The sequence below is a fragment of the Cryptomeria japonica genome, chromosome 1 (assembly GCF_030272615.1).
Source record: "Cryptomeria japonica chromosome 1, Sugi_1.0, whole genome shotgun sequence".
Classification (NCBI taxonomy): domain Eukaryota; kingdom Viridiplantae; phylum Streptophyta; class Pinopsida; order Cupressales; family Cupressaceae; genus Cryptomeria; species Cryptomeria japonica.
In genome coordinates, this window is record NC_081405.1 from 685,220,285 (window position 1) to 685,235,878 (window position 15,594).

The window sequence follows — 15,594 nt, forward strand, 5'->3', positions numbered from 1 at the left end:
TCTCGCCAAAAGACCATTTCAAAATCAGGTGGTTAGGGTTTCTTCACCACCCTTGAGGTAAACCAAATCTAATAAGATCTTGTCCGATATGATCTTCCAAACTGCTAGTCTGCAAAAAATTGTCATTTATGTGCCTCTTAGATCACGCCTTCCATCTTTGGTGATCTTCTTTTTACCCTATCAGCTGGTCTCTTGGTCAAACACCAGGATTTGGTTGTGTTGTTTCTTTCATCTACCTTAATCTCCTCAATCACTCTTAGCTGGCTCATAGTTGTCCTTCAAACCTCGAGCCACAAACCCCTACAACAATTTGCAACATGTCCCGTGATTTGTGGGACCTTCTATCACAATCGACCAACTCTACACCTACCCCGTCGATGTACATTTCATCTTTATCTGATGTAGGTTCGCCACCTCATCCACGTTTGCCAATCCATCCTCTCATGGCATCACTGTCGATATCCACCTCATCACATTGTTTTGTCAGTTCATGCCTAGTCACTAAACATTCAAACAACCGGTTCCATCTACCGATAAACAAACCCTACTGGCATATGACACCTTGTCAATTGTCCTTCTTGTCATGACCTTTCTTATTCTATCGATGTAACCCTCAAACCAATCTTCAGACATGATTGATCTATGCATCAAGTATCTACACCTTGTCCATATTAACGATGGACTTACATACTGGTTACCACTCTTGATGACACCATGTCATCAACCTTCACAAGACTCCATCTTTAATCAGGTCAATCTATTTGTGACTGCATCTACTTAGCCTTACCTTTTCCCTGATCAATTATGTTCATTCCTTTACCAGTTTGTCAAGGTGACAAACACTTCTCACTTCCTCTGAACTGGTATCTCAACATGCCTTCTTTGTCAGTCCTGATCTCATGTACTTAAGGAATTCCCTCAATTCACCAGTGGATCCAATGTGAGCCTTCAAGTACTTGCTTTTACCTCTTCACACTTATGCACACAGTGCATAATAGGAGATAATCTCCACTTACCGGTGGAGTGACACCTTATCTTCTGCATCCTGCAATGTACTCAAGTGGCTTCCCTGTTTGTGCAACATCTCTTCAATCAAGCACATATGATCTGATGCGAGCACATTCATTGTTAGTCATTTCTTCTCATGATGACTACAACTTCATTTGGTGGGAATCCCGTTGTTCTGCAGCCTCACAGCATACCGATGACCTATTCATTCTTCTCCTCCAGTGTTGATGTGATTTAGGTAATATTCTGCCTCTTCATCACAGACAACAGCTCAAACACTTCTCTATCTCATCACACAAGTTAGGCACTAACTTGTGTACTGGTGACTCCACTGCCCACTTGTTCTTTCCTTACCGGTTTTCTGCAACACAACGTGATATCAAAGATATCACATCTTGTACTCCTTCATAGTAGTGTTGCACATCCATCTCTACTACCAGTGGTCATCTCATACCAATTGACATCAATGACAACACAATGCCAACAATCTCCCCCTTTGGCATTGATGTCGATTGACATCAATGACAACACAATGCCAACAACCAACTGGTAACAGGATTCTACAAGTTCACCGACAACACATACATCATCTACTGGCACCAGCAAGCACTACAAGTTCATTCATCGACATCTAGTTTACACCAGCAATAAAACATATCGACACTCAGGCCGACATGAGACAAAGTTTTGTTTATATGAATTGTATTGTAATATAATTAATTATCTGTAAGTTGACATGATGTATTGCAAAGACTCGTATATGTATGAGATCTTATAGGTCATTTTGAAACAAGAAAATCTACATAATAGAAGAGAGATGGTTATGTAATAGATCATAGAAGATAGGTTATGTGAGTGAATATTATTCGTCGGCAAGGTTTTTGGTTAAGGTTTTTGACTGAGCTTAAACTAGTACTAAATCAAGCATTGCAGATGCTATTTTGAGTAGTACATTGTCTTGGATTTAATTATCCATTTTGTAGTCAGTGAGACTCTTTGATTGAGCAGTGAACTCTAGGTTGTTGGCCTTCCTGCATGTGCAGGCCCCTATTGTAAGTAATATTTATTCATATTGGCCAGTGACTAAATATTGTGGGTCACAAATCCCACCGAGGTTTTTCCCTTACCGGGTTTCCTCGCCAAAATATCTTGTGTTATGGAGTGCATTTATACTATCTCTGTTATTTCTCTTTGCTACATTATTACTTGTTTACCAATACATTAATTTGGGTTGCAAAGTTATAAATAAGTTCAAATATTCCATTAACCGGATAGACATTGATTCACCCCCCCCCCCTCTTAGTGTCTTTGGGACTGTCATTGCATCTAACAATTGGAATCATAGCCTAGTCCTCTATTTGCAAAAGCCTAACAACTTGAGGAAGATTCTGAAACCGGTACCGATGGAGAGTTTGAGAAAACAGTTGGAAGAAGCTCTTGAAGATTTTGATGCAGAAAAATTGAAGAATATCAAACTTGAAGATGATCTGAGGACTACCCAGGAATTCATTAAAGGACTTAAAGAGAACCCGGTTATAGCACACAACAAGAGGAAGGAACTTCATGAGCAAATGCATAAACATGATGATGAAAAGGAAACTCTTAGAGATATTGCAGAGAAGTTGAGGCAAGAGAACACTAACATGAAGAATGAAATGCAAAATCTAACCATGAGGCTATGTAAGGATATTGAAGATAGGAAGAAGAATGAAGAAGACTTGACTAGGAAACTTAATGATGGAGCAAATGAAAATCTGAGACTTTGTCATGAAAATGATATGCTAAAGAAATATCTGATTCACATGAAACATGATAAAGAGGAGCTTATGAGACAAGTTGGCATTCTGGAAAATGAGTTGATCACTACAAATGAATACAAAGACAAATTCAAGAAAATTTCAGAAAGACTTGATGACATGCTGAAAAGATAGAAACCTGATGGAGATGCAGTTGGACTTGGATTTGAACATGGAGAAAGTTTTGGGACTGCAAACAATCAAGATCACAGCAAACCGGTAAGACAACCTAATGCTTATAAATTTAATGGGAAATGTTTTAATTGCAACAAATTTGGTCATAGAGCAAATGAGTGCAGATTTAGAAATAATCAGAATACAAATTTACCCACTGGTCAATGTTCCAAATGCAATAAAGTTGGTCATGACTCATAAAGTTGCCGAATGAATGTGAAATGTTATGTTTGTGGTAGATTTGGACATTTATCTAATCAATGCAGAACACAAACTGGTCAAGGATATGGAAAAAGCTATTCAGAGGAATAATGTAACTTGTTATGCATGTAACAAGATTGGACATATTGCAAAATTTTGTAGAAGCAAGACTATACCGGAGAACAATAAAGGATCTAATGAGAAGGGAAAAGAAAAAGTAAATGAAATAAAGCAAGAATTTTCAAAACAATGGATTAAGAAGAGAGATCAGAGAATTGATGAATCTGTCTCTGCACCAGTAGAACAGAGTAATCCTCCACCGGTAGGAGATTCTTCATCTGACTAAGGAATAATCCTTAGGGGGTATGGCAGAAAATTGAAAATCATGCATTCTACCCTCGGTTGATGGTAAGAAGTTATATTTCTTCTTTACTGGCAGATATGTTAAGATTTCACTTAACCGACAAGCATTTAATGTAGTTGTTGGAGAACATTTTGGTTATAAATCACCGGATAGCCCTCATTTCTATCCACCAAGCATCTAAGCATTCAAAGAGCGCAAAGAGAGAGCAAAGGCATTCCTAAGGTGAAGCAACAAAGATCTTTTAGGGCATTCAAGGATTTCACAAGTCAAAAGGTATTTATCTTTCGCAATGGCATCTCCATCCTCTATACCTGAATTCATTGCAAACCCTACTATGGTAGAGAATATTAAGCAACCTAGACCCATGTTTAAAATCATTCTTGAGATTTCTAAGCAAGATGATTCCATCGGAGCCTTTTCTAAGATTATGAAGGGAGTTGATTTTGTCGAAGACCCGAGGATTTATATTCACTGCAACATAGAAAATTTAGGGTCTGGTGATTTGAAAAACATGCACAAAGATGTTATAACTGATGAACAAAGTTTTAGTCAAGCCGAAGCATAAGATTGTTGAGGATTTAGAATTTGTTGAAATTCTGAACATTCCTGAATTTCTGGATGAGATAGTTCGTTTTGTATAGAGTAGGGTTCATGGGGAGTTTATGTGGCTAGACTTTGTTTTTAAAATCATTAAGGAAGCAATCAAGGCAGTTACTGATTTACCCTCAACCAGTACTAGGCCCGACAAAAAGAAGAAGATACCAAACAAGGGTGTTATGGACCTAATCGGAGCTACATTTGACAACAAATCTCTTTGGGTTAGTGATATCACTGATGCAAATGTTAAATATGTGAGCATGGTATTTGGATACAGGGTTACTCATGCAAATAGGTTAAATTTTGTTTCTAGCTTGTGTATACATAGTGCATACGAAATGGATAAGAACAATGCTAAAATTGACATTTGTGAGTGGGTTAAAGATGAATTGCTAGATAACTTGAAAAAGATTAAGGGTGATAAGAAGGGAACATTCCGTTTTGGGAATCTACTTGTGTGTTTAATGCTTTACTTCACAAAGGAGATACTCGACATTGGTCACAAGGACTTTGCATGTGACATCCCTATTGGTAGATAGATCATGGAAGCTATTACCGACATAGGTGCTAACAGTGATGACATGGTAACAACCTATTTCAAAAACTTTCAAACCAAGATGAAGGCTAGAGAAAGGATACCGCAGAGTATTATGGATAAGTATGACAATCAAATATGTTTTGTAATCAAAAGAGATGAAACATGGATGGAAGTTGTTACTCCTAGAACCATTTGGATAACAGAGATGGGATATGAAGTAGATCTGAATATTCTTGAAGCTTATGCAAAGACACTTCTTGATGCACCAAGGGAACCTTCTGAAGAAATTTTTGGCAATGCTGACACTATTGAGAGTGTTGTTTCGATGCAAAAGCAGAGAAAAAGAAGAAGAAAATTCATCAGAGATGCATCCAAAATGGATAAAGAAGTTAAAGAAAATGTGATGAACATAAGTGGTATTTTTGTTAGTGAACTAGAAGGACTGGAACCGGTAGCTCATGTTTCACCAGTTGTCACTTCTTCTAATACAAACAGTGATAAGGCATTAGAGTTCAAAAGAGTTGAAAGGAAGAAGAGGAAATCTTCACCGGTACCTTCTCCTTCTCCTAAAAGGACAAGAACATTAAGGAAGAAGCAACAGGATGTGAGAGAGCCCAAAGAGAAATTAACTCCGAAGAAGAAACAACAACCTAAGGCACCAGATACCCTTACACCGGAAGAACTGACCAATGAAATAACACAAGAAGGTAATCTTAGTAATGTGAATAAATTTTATCATTCTTTCAAGGATTTTGACAAGGAGACAATAGAGGAAAGCATTATTTTGCATCTTTACATCTACAAGAAAGTTTTGATTGAGGTTGTAGATGATCTGCCAAATGACTTATACATAAGATTAGAGGCTAAAAGAATGTCGGTTATGGAACGGGATAAAAAGTTAAAGGTTGAAGCATTGTTGGCGGTTCATCCTGTTAATTCCAGGGAGGAGATTGATGAACTAATTGCTAAAGACAATCGGTCAGTTTTTATGAGTGGTCATCGACAGGCTAGTCTAATGGTTGGGAGAGTGAAAGAAATAGCAGATGAAATTGTTGACAAATGGGACATGTTTTTTGTAGAAAAAGAAAAGAAAGAATAAAGGGATAGACAAAAAAATGGATGTCTTTTTCAAAGGTATATCAGAAAGATAAAAGTAAAGGTAAAATTGGTAGTGTACCTGTTATAAAGGTCAAAGATAACCTTTCTCCACTGGCATAGGACACCCCACCAATAACTTCAGGGACACCGGTACATACAAACAGTCAACCAGATAAGGAGGATGAAGCAATAACTCATGATGATACTAATCCAGAATTGGAAATTCTTTTTACTATGAATGTAGATACAAAGGATTTTAATATTGTCATGGATAAATAGATTGCAAAGGTTAAGATAGCCAATGCTACGAATGTTGAGATCTTTGAGTCACCGATTAACACTGTTGACTCTCAGAACATTGAAATACCGGCGGAAGCTAAGAAACCTGACACTGAGAAACCAACAAAAGCTGAGGTACATACACAGAGTGAGAAATTGGCAACAACTGTAAATAAAGAGGTAACAAATGATGGAAACAAGGAAGAAATTGTTAAGGTAATTGGTCTAGTGTCTGATGAAAAGAAAGTTATTACAGAACCTAGCACATCCACTATAGATTTCAAACCTACAAATGTAACAGATGTTCTTTTGGATTCAATAAGGAGGATCACATATTGCAACACCTTAGCATTTAAGGCCATTGATGACACATTGCCTATTTTAAAAATGATTGCACCAGCATGTAAGATAGATCATATTGATGGTTCTTTGGGTAAATTGGACCAAATGTTCTAACTGTAGATAAGGTTAATGAAGAAACTATTAAGGAAAGGGTGAATAAAGAAAAAGGTGAATTCTTTGACAAAACTATCAAGGACTGTACTGAGCATATTTATTCCTTATTACCGGTACTTAATTCAACAATTTTGAAATATAAGGATTTGTATAAGGAAGCTTGCAAGCCTCGCCACCTGACTAAAGAAATTGATGAGGAGATTAAGAAAACACAAAAGGAGATAGATGACATAGCAGATAATATGATAGGTTCTTCGGAACTTACCTTAGTTTCTGAACAAGAAATGGTAGTTTTTGAAGAAAAGATTGATAATTTGGAAAAAGAAAAAGCAAGGATAAGGATGAAGGCCCAGGAGCTTAAAAACAAACTTGGTCCTAGATTGGACAACCTTACAACTCAACGGGTTGAGCTATCTAAAGCATCAATTCAAGGAGACCGATCACTAGAGCAATAGATGCACTATCTAAACGACATGATCCAACAGACCGAAACCTTTATTTCTAACAGTAATAAATTCATGCAAAGCCTGAATATAATTTTGGCGGATATCTTTCAAATTATACACAACCGATTACAGGCTATGAGGTAGAATTTTGTACTCTTTGATTCTTTTTGACATCCTTTGTCATTGATGCCAAAGGGGGAGTAGTATGGAGAAAAAATCACATAAGAAATCACTTGCTCAGGGGGAGCACACTCCTTTTTGGGGATCAGTTTTGGACTTCATTTTTCGACAACATTTTTTGGATTTTTCTCATGAGTGTTGCCATCAATGCCAAAGGGGGAGATTGTTGGCATTCTACACTCACATGAGAATGGTTGATGTTGTCATTGATGGCAACCAACCAGTAATAGGATTCGTTCAACGAAAACACAGACATCATCTACCGGCATTGACAGACACAACAAGTTCATTCATCAACATCTAGTTTACACTTGCAATAAAGCATATTGGCACTCAAACCGACATGAGACAAAATTTTGTTTATATGAATTGTATTGTAATATAATTAATTATCTGTAAGCTGACATGATGTATTGTAAAGACACATATATGTATGCGATCTTATAGGTCATTTTGAAACAAGATAATATACAGAATAGAAGAGAGGCGATTATGTAATAGATCATAGAAGATAGGTTATGTGAGCGAATATCATTCGCCGAAAAGGTTTTTGGTTAAGGTTTCTGACTGAGCTTAAACCGGTACTGAATCAAGCATTGCAGATGCTATTTTGAGCAGTACACTGTCTTGGATTTAATTATCCATTTTGTAGTCAGTGAGACTCTTTCATTGAGCAGTGAGCTCTAGGCTATTGGCCTTCCTGCATGTGCAAGCGCCTATTGTAAGTAATATTTATTCATATTGGCCAATGACTAAATATTGTGGGTCACAAATCCCACCGAGGTTTTTCCCTTACCAGGTTTCCTCGCCAAAATATCTTATGTTATGGTGTGCATTTATACTATCTCTGCTATTTCTCTTTGCTACATTATTACTTGTTTACCAATACATTAATTTGGGTTGCAAAGTTATAAATAAGTTCAAATATTCCATTAACTGGTTAGACACTGATTCACCACCCCCCTGCCTCTCAGTGTCTTTGAGACTGTCATTGCATCTAACATGGACAAATATTTGTTACAACAAAACTTCAGGAAAGGAACTGCAGACAACAATATTTATTTTAAGGTTGAAGCTATTAATTTGTTGATTGTTGTTATTTATGTTGATAAAATTATCTTTGAAGGAAGTGATGGCTTGTGTAAAGGATTTACAAAAGAGATTCAAAAAGAATTTGAGATGTCTATATTTGGAGAGAAGTCTTTATTTTTTAGTCTTCAAGTTACTCAGTTGGATGATGGAATCTTTATTTTTCAAGCTAAGTATGTCAAAGATGTTAAAGAAGTTTGATATGGAGAATTGTAAACCTATTACTACCCCTTTAGCTGTTGGTTGCAAATTATACAAAGATGATACATCTTCGGATATTGATAAAACAAATCTATGATTGGAAGATCGTTATATCTTACTATTTATAGACCAGATATTATGCAGACTATGTTTGGTTGCAAGATTTCAAGCTAGTCTGAATCAAACTCATGAACAAGTAGTGAAGAGGATTTTTAGATATCTAAAATGAACTCAAGATTTTGGCCTATGGTACAAGAAGGGTGGAGATTTCATGTTGAAAGCATAAACAAATGTTGATTGGGCCAAAAGTATTGATGATAAAAAGAGTACTAGTGGTGGTATATTTTTTTTGAGAGACAATTTGGTGTCATGGATTAGTAAGAAACAAGAATCAATGTCATTAATCCACCGTAGAAGCTGAATATATTATTTCAGCATCTTATTGTACTCAAGTTACGTGGATGAAGTAGACTCTTAAATATATCAAAGTGGTATATGACGAAGTTATTCCTATTGTGTGTGATAATATCAATGCTATAAACATTTCAAAGAATTTGGTTATGCTTTCAAGAACTAAAAATATCTCAATCTATTATCATTTCTTAAGAGAGAAGGTTGTAGAGAAAGAAGTTAGATTGGAATACATTTCTACAACAGAGAAGGTAGTAGACATTTTTACTAAGGCATTGACAAATGACACTTTTGAGTATCCCAGGCAAAAGTTAGGGATTATTGCACCTCCTTTTTCTAACTAGATGCATTTTCAGTGGTGCATCTTTCTAGGGGGAGACTTAGCGCTTATCCTTGTCTCTTGGATTGATGTTGTTATTTCTCTTAGGGAGAGAAATGGTGTGAGTTGGTCAGTATGTTTTTACGATGCCCTTTGTCATTGTTGTCAAAAAGGGAGAGAGTTGTTTTGATATTTGGGAGAGAGTTGTTGTGAGATTATTATGAGAGAGTGATGTGTTGGTGCTGCCACCAATGACAAAGGGGGAGATTTTTGGAAGCATGAGCTTGTATGGTTGTCATAATTGATGTCAAATTTGGTAATCCAGATGGATGTTGGTCTACATATGCTTGTGGTTGTTGATGAATTGTGTTTTTTGTTGCAATTAATGGTTTTGATGTTGGTTGTGGCATCTTGTATTCAGGATGGTCCATAAAGAATTTGGTGCCTTTCAACTATGTTGTTGATTGTGTTGTGGTTTACTGGATCATATTTATTTGGTTTGAATATGTGTTTAGATGTTGTTTTTGGCCTCACCATGGCGTGTGGATATCCACAGAGTATTTTGCATCGAAAGAGGTTATGTGGTTGACTAGTTGTTATTTCTATGTGTTACATTTGGTAACAGTTTCAAAGAATGTGTTAGCATGTACGAATTGTTGGATCAATCATGGAAGGGTGTATTGCAATATGTTTTGGTTCACTCTTTCTCCTGGAGTGGACCGATTTGAGTATTTTAGGTTTGGGTGGCGTAATTTGTGCAATATTGCTTATTCTATTTTTATTGACACTTAAATAGGATTTCAATGTTGTATCTCATATTTAAGATGTGCAGATAGATGAATTATTGTATGATGAAAAGTGGATTGTGTGAGAAGTGTATGTGAATGATATGCAAACATAATTGATTTTGTGGTTATGCGAAAGTCAGTTTGAGGAGAGCTTTAAAGGCGATATATTTTGCAAGACAGTGTGCTATGATAGTGAAGATTGTCAGAGATGTTTGCCATGATGTTGGTCACTTGATCCAATTGTTGAAGGACACTTTCATGTTTAGGAGATTCTTTCTCAATTTGAATTCAGCTACTTTATTCGTTGCTGACTGACAGTGAGTCATTCAACAACAATTTGTATCTTATCCTAAACATGTGATATTCAGTTGAGCAAGTCCTTTTCGTATCTTGCTAAGGGTTGTGCTTCTTAGTTATACAAGTCCTTCAAGTGTTGGTGCTCCTTGACAATAAGTGTCACGAATCGTTTTATTTAATATTGTGCAATTTAAAGATGTAATGTGATTTTGAAATTTAAAATAGATTAGATCATTCATAATCTAGTATGAGGAAATATAGTATGCTTTTTACTCTTGCAATTGATATTAAATTCGACATTTAATATTCTTGTGGGTTTGTCAATACTGATAAAATTTTGAGTGCAAGTAATGCAGGATGAGGTGAAGGAGGTCGAAGGCGAGAACACGAATCAGGTAGAATTGCTTTTAACTGAACAACTTCGATGGAAAAGGGAATCTCTCACACACCACATTAGGATTTATAATTTGTATCTTGAAAATATGGATGATTTAAATGACCTTATTTGAGTATTTGTTCAAATTGAAATGATGAATTTGGAATAAGAAGTAGATTGATTTAAATGTTTATACATGTGCATTAATTGCATGATGTGAGTAGTGTTTGAATTAAATCTAAGTTGTCTGAGTAATTATGAAATATTATGCTTTATTGTTAAAAGAGATAAAATGTATAAACGATTCAAAAATGAATATTGACCCTAGGTTTAATGTTCTTTTTAGATATGTATAAATGTATGAAAATTGTACTTACGAGTTTAATTTTGTAAATTGAATAATATATATATATATATATATATATATATATATATATATATATATATATATATATATATATATATATATATATATATATATATATATATATATATGGGAAATTTATTCAATCATATACATATATCAATATCCAATTATCGTGAATTTGACTTCGTCAAGAATTTTGTCTATACATATACGTAATCATTTGAGATTAAAAATATATACGCATTATATATATATATATATATATATATATATATATATATATATATATATATATATATATATATATATATATATATATATATATGAATTCTAATAATAATTTGATCATGTATTTATAAATATTGTATATGTATTTATGAAATTAAACTATGTAATGAAAATCCGATATATATATATATATATATATATATATATATATAATCAAAGAAAGGGTTTATCAAAGAATTTATTAAAAACAAAGTTTAATGTTTAATATTAATGAAGAGTCATTTAATATATAAATATAATATTAAACATATTAATAGTATAAGGTGGCGGGTTGAACAGGTAGTCGACCGTTTGAAGCCGGAGGAAGAGCCGCTTTGGTCGGTTTGTTAGCAGAACTCCCTCCATCCACAGTGGTTGTTGTCAAAGCAATTACGCAGACCAGAGCACGATGGAGACTTAAACACTCCCACGACCCCTTGGGGTGACTTGGCATGCAACGTGACTCTTCGGTGGATAAGCTGAGAAGTCGACAGATTCCATGTAGCAATCAAGCTCCAACTGAAACGGTTGGAAGTTTTTAACAATAAAAGACTCGAACTTGCCACAAAATGAGGGTGGTATTTAATTCATAGAACTGCGTGGAGATTATAGTTACAACCACATGACAATAGAAATAGTGGAACAGTAAATAAGACCCAAAGGATAGCAGCAAACATAGCTAAAGATTAGAATAAATAGACATATACACACACGCTTTGAGCATTCTATTCTCACACGAGATTAGAAGAGCGATAATTTCTTGAAGGGAGGGTTAGAATAGTTTGATATAGAGGAAGAATAGTTTGATATAGAGAGATAGTTGGATAATATCGTAGAGATTGAGCGATAGAGAGATAGTTGGATAGAGATAAGAATAGTTGGAGAGAAAGAGAGACTTGCGATCAAGGTGTGGAATCATTTGACGAAGAACGACAAGGTCAAAAGCTTACAATCCACTCTAAGTTTCCAAGAGATTAGAATCCTTTGTTTATGTTTTATTTTATTTGTTATATTTGGTATAAAATGTGTAGAAATGGAAGTTTAGATAATAGGTATGTTCGTCCAAATGGGTAGCCATTATTATTATCTTATTTGAAATGCTTTGCAAACCATTGTGGAATAGAAGAAAAGAATTTGGAGAAAAGATGTTAATATCGTATTTTTCTATAAAAATAATTAGTTTTAATTCTATTTTAAGAATGTGTTTGCGTACTTTAGGTTATATATGAGATTAATTTCATACATGTATAACACCTTCTTTTGTATGTAATTTATTTTAGACGAAAGATTGATATTAAGATTATTGCTTATAAAAGTTTATCGTTTTCCAAAATATGAAAGATTGTCTTCTATAGATATATTAGACAAGTAATGATTAGTAAACAAAAATGATATCTCTATATTTGTTTTAAAAGAAAGATTGTATTCTCAATAGAATTTGTGTTTGAGGGAATCAAGCTAGGGTTAAGCTTGAGTTAGAAAATTTACCTTTCGGGACGGGTGCCAAATGTGGATGTTTTATAGAGAATAGTTGCTTTTTCCAACTATTATTTTGTTGTGCATGGCATATACTCGACCGAGTTATTGTTTGAATTATCCGTGGAAAAAGATGGAAATTCCTTAATTATACTCTCTACCACATCCTAGTATGATAGCGAATGCTTGTTTCTTAGAATGAAGTAGGAAAAATGAAAATGCATATATTATCTAGGCATGCACCAAATTCCCTCTTGCTTTCAAATTCTTTGGTTAAACCAATTCATGCAGGGTCGGGTATTCTTGATTGACCAAGAATTTTGGGGAAGCGTAAGCTTCAAGGTTGGGCGGACAAAGCGCCTGATTCTTGTTCTCGTCTGCGTTCAAAAGACAGAAGGAAGCAACTCAGACTAAAGATCGATGGATGCATCTTCTTGTATATTCTTAAGGCAATTTGGAAGCCTAAGTAGGAAATAAGAACTTCTTAGTATTGGATATTGTATTATTCATGTGCATTATTATGATATATTCGATGTTGCTTCTATCTTGTATAAAATATGCTTAGAGATTGAAATTTTAAGTTTATTTATGAATAAAGAGTAGTTTAGAGTTAGATCCTAGATTGACGTCTTTACAATAAGCTTAAAACATTTTTATCATTGTTATTCATATTGTGAGTTTGATTCTCACTATGGATTTTCCCTGTTTGGGTTTCCATATAAATCTGGTGTTCATGTGTTGATGGTCAATGCTTATGTGCTAGTGATTAATGTGATAGCGCTAAGTTAGTTAATGTTGTTTATTAATAATCTATTTTGAAGTTTTAGACTGACTCACCCCCCTCTTAGTCCGGTTGGGTGTTCAACATAACTCACATATCAAGAATAGAGTATTTTCAAGGGTGGTCTATGAGACCTCTCACATTCTAGGAAATACTATTCATTGAAAATCAAGGGGCACTTCCTCGTTATCCAAACCCTCAAGGATGGAACAATTGTTTTGAACCATAGTGTCTTGAGCAACATAGCTGCCAATTGAACATTGAGTTTGCTTAACTATTTGAGTCGAGGTACATACTCATTGACAAGCAACTGAACTAAGTTGGGGAGTAGAAACTATTGTTGTTGATATTGAGGTATCTACAAATTTTGAAACTTATGGAATTGAAACTCGTCGCACAAAAGATTTGAGGGAGGATATAAGAGCCCTAGTATTCTTGGCTTTGTTGTTAATCGAAATAGACCAGACAAACTCTTCTTTTGAAGGAGATGGCATCCCATAGGGGGTTGGGAAGCAAGTTTAGGGCATTGTGAAACTAGTTGACAATTTCCTTAATCTTATGGTTGAATGCCTGACATCAATAAAAAGTGTTCAAAAGGTTGATGCATTGGATTCTTTAGGAGTAGTGAGACCAATCAATCCGAATATCCACATTTTCTTTAAGGTCCTTTGAAAGGTTAACCTTGATACAAATTTGATTATTAGGGCGAATCAAATAAAATTTCTTTGATTCTACACAAACAACAGAACCCACTAAGGTAACTATTTGGGATAAAAAGTGTTAGAAAGGCAAAGGTAATCTTGGGAATTCGATCCAAACTAGGACATGATGAAACTTTTCATCTATGATTGATAAGTCATGGGTCCAAGGTTTATACATAAGCAAGAAAGAACGGACAAGCCATGGGCTCGAGTGAGATACAAATTCGATTATTAGGGCGAATCAAATAAAATTTCTTTGATTCTACACAAACAGTAGAACTCACTGAGGTAACTATTTGGGACAAAAAGTGCTAGAAAGGCAAAGGTAAGCTTGGGAATTTGATCCAAACTAGGACATGATGAAACTTTTCATCTATGATTGATAAGTCACGGGTCCAAGGTTTATACATAAGCAAGAAAGAACGGACAAGCCATGGGCTCGAGTGAGAACAATCCAAGCATGATTGGCTTCAACAAAATGCAAAAGAAAAAAAAAACTTTAGAAAGATTTTGTACAACAAGATGAATCCTAGGTGGGGTCCAAGATTTGGCAACCTAGTTACGAAGCATGCATATAGGGGAGACCCTTCCCACAAGTAACCCACAGAGGTGAAATTTTCAAGCTATTTATAGATTTCTTCAAACTCTAGAAGTGAAAACACAATGTTTGGAGGTGGGTTAGGAAACTTAGCTTTTGAAACACCTTTCAAACAAATTTCCTTGGTCATTTGGGTGAGGGAGCTATATAATGACGTTGTCAAGCTTTCAACTCCAACAATAACAAATATGGAGAAATGAAAAGCCAAGACCATTTAAAAGAGGGAAAATGAAAGGCCCTTATACTTAACCAATTAAAATGACCCACAATTCAATACAAACAAAACTCGAAGGTTCCCATAGAAATTGTGGTATGACATGTGCAACAAAGTCATAAAATTGAAAAACTTTACATGGCTCAGTTCCAAAATCCCTTTAATCAATAAGGTACATATATAACTAGTATATCTATATTTAAAAAATATATGTAAAATATGCTGAGAGATATCTTAATATAGAAGATAATCATCTGTAAAATAAATTTTCTTCTAAAATACTAAACACCAAGAATACAAATACATTATAGTCTTGCATGCAAAAAAATGTGAATCTAGTGGAGACGTGGTGAGGGTTCTATTTTATTTGGAGTAATAAAATAACACCTCCACAAAAGCTGAAACATGGCATATTTCATGCATAGATGTCTCTCTGCATAATAACTAGTATACTTATATTCTAATAAAAATAAACGTAAAATAATGTCGAGAGAGATCACATAATTGTCTTGCATGTTTATTAGTTGTCAAGAAGGACATGGAGCTGAATAATGCTGCACTCTTTCACTCTC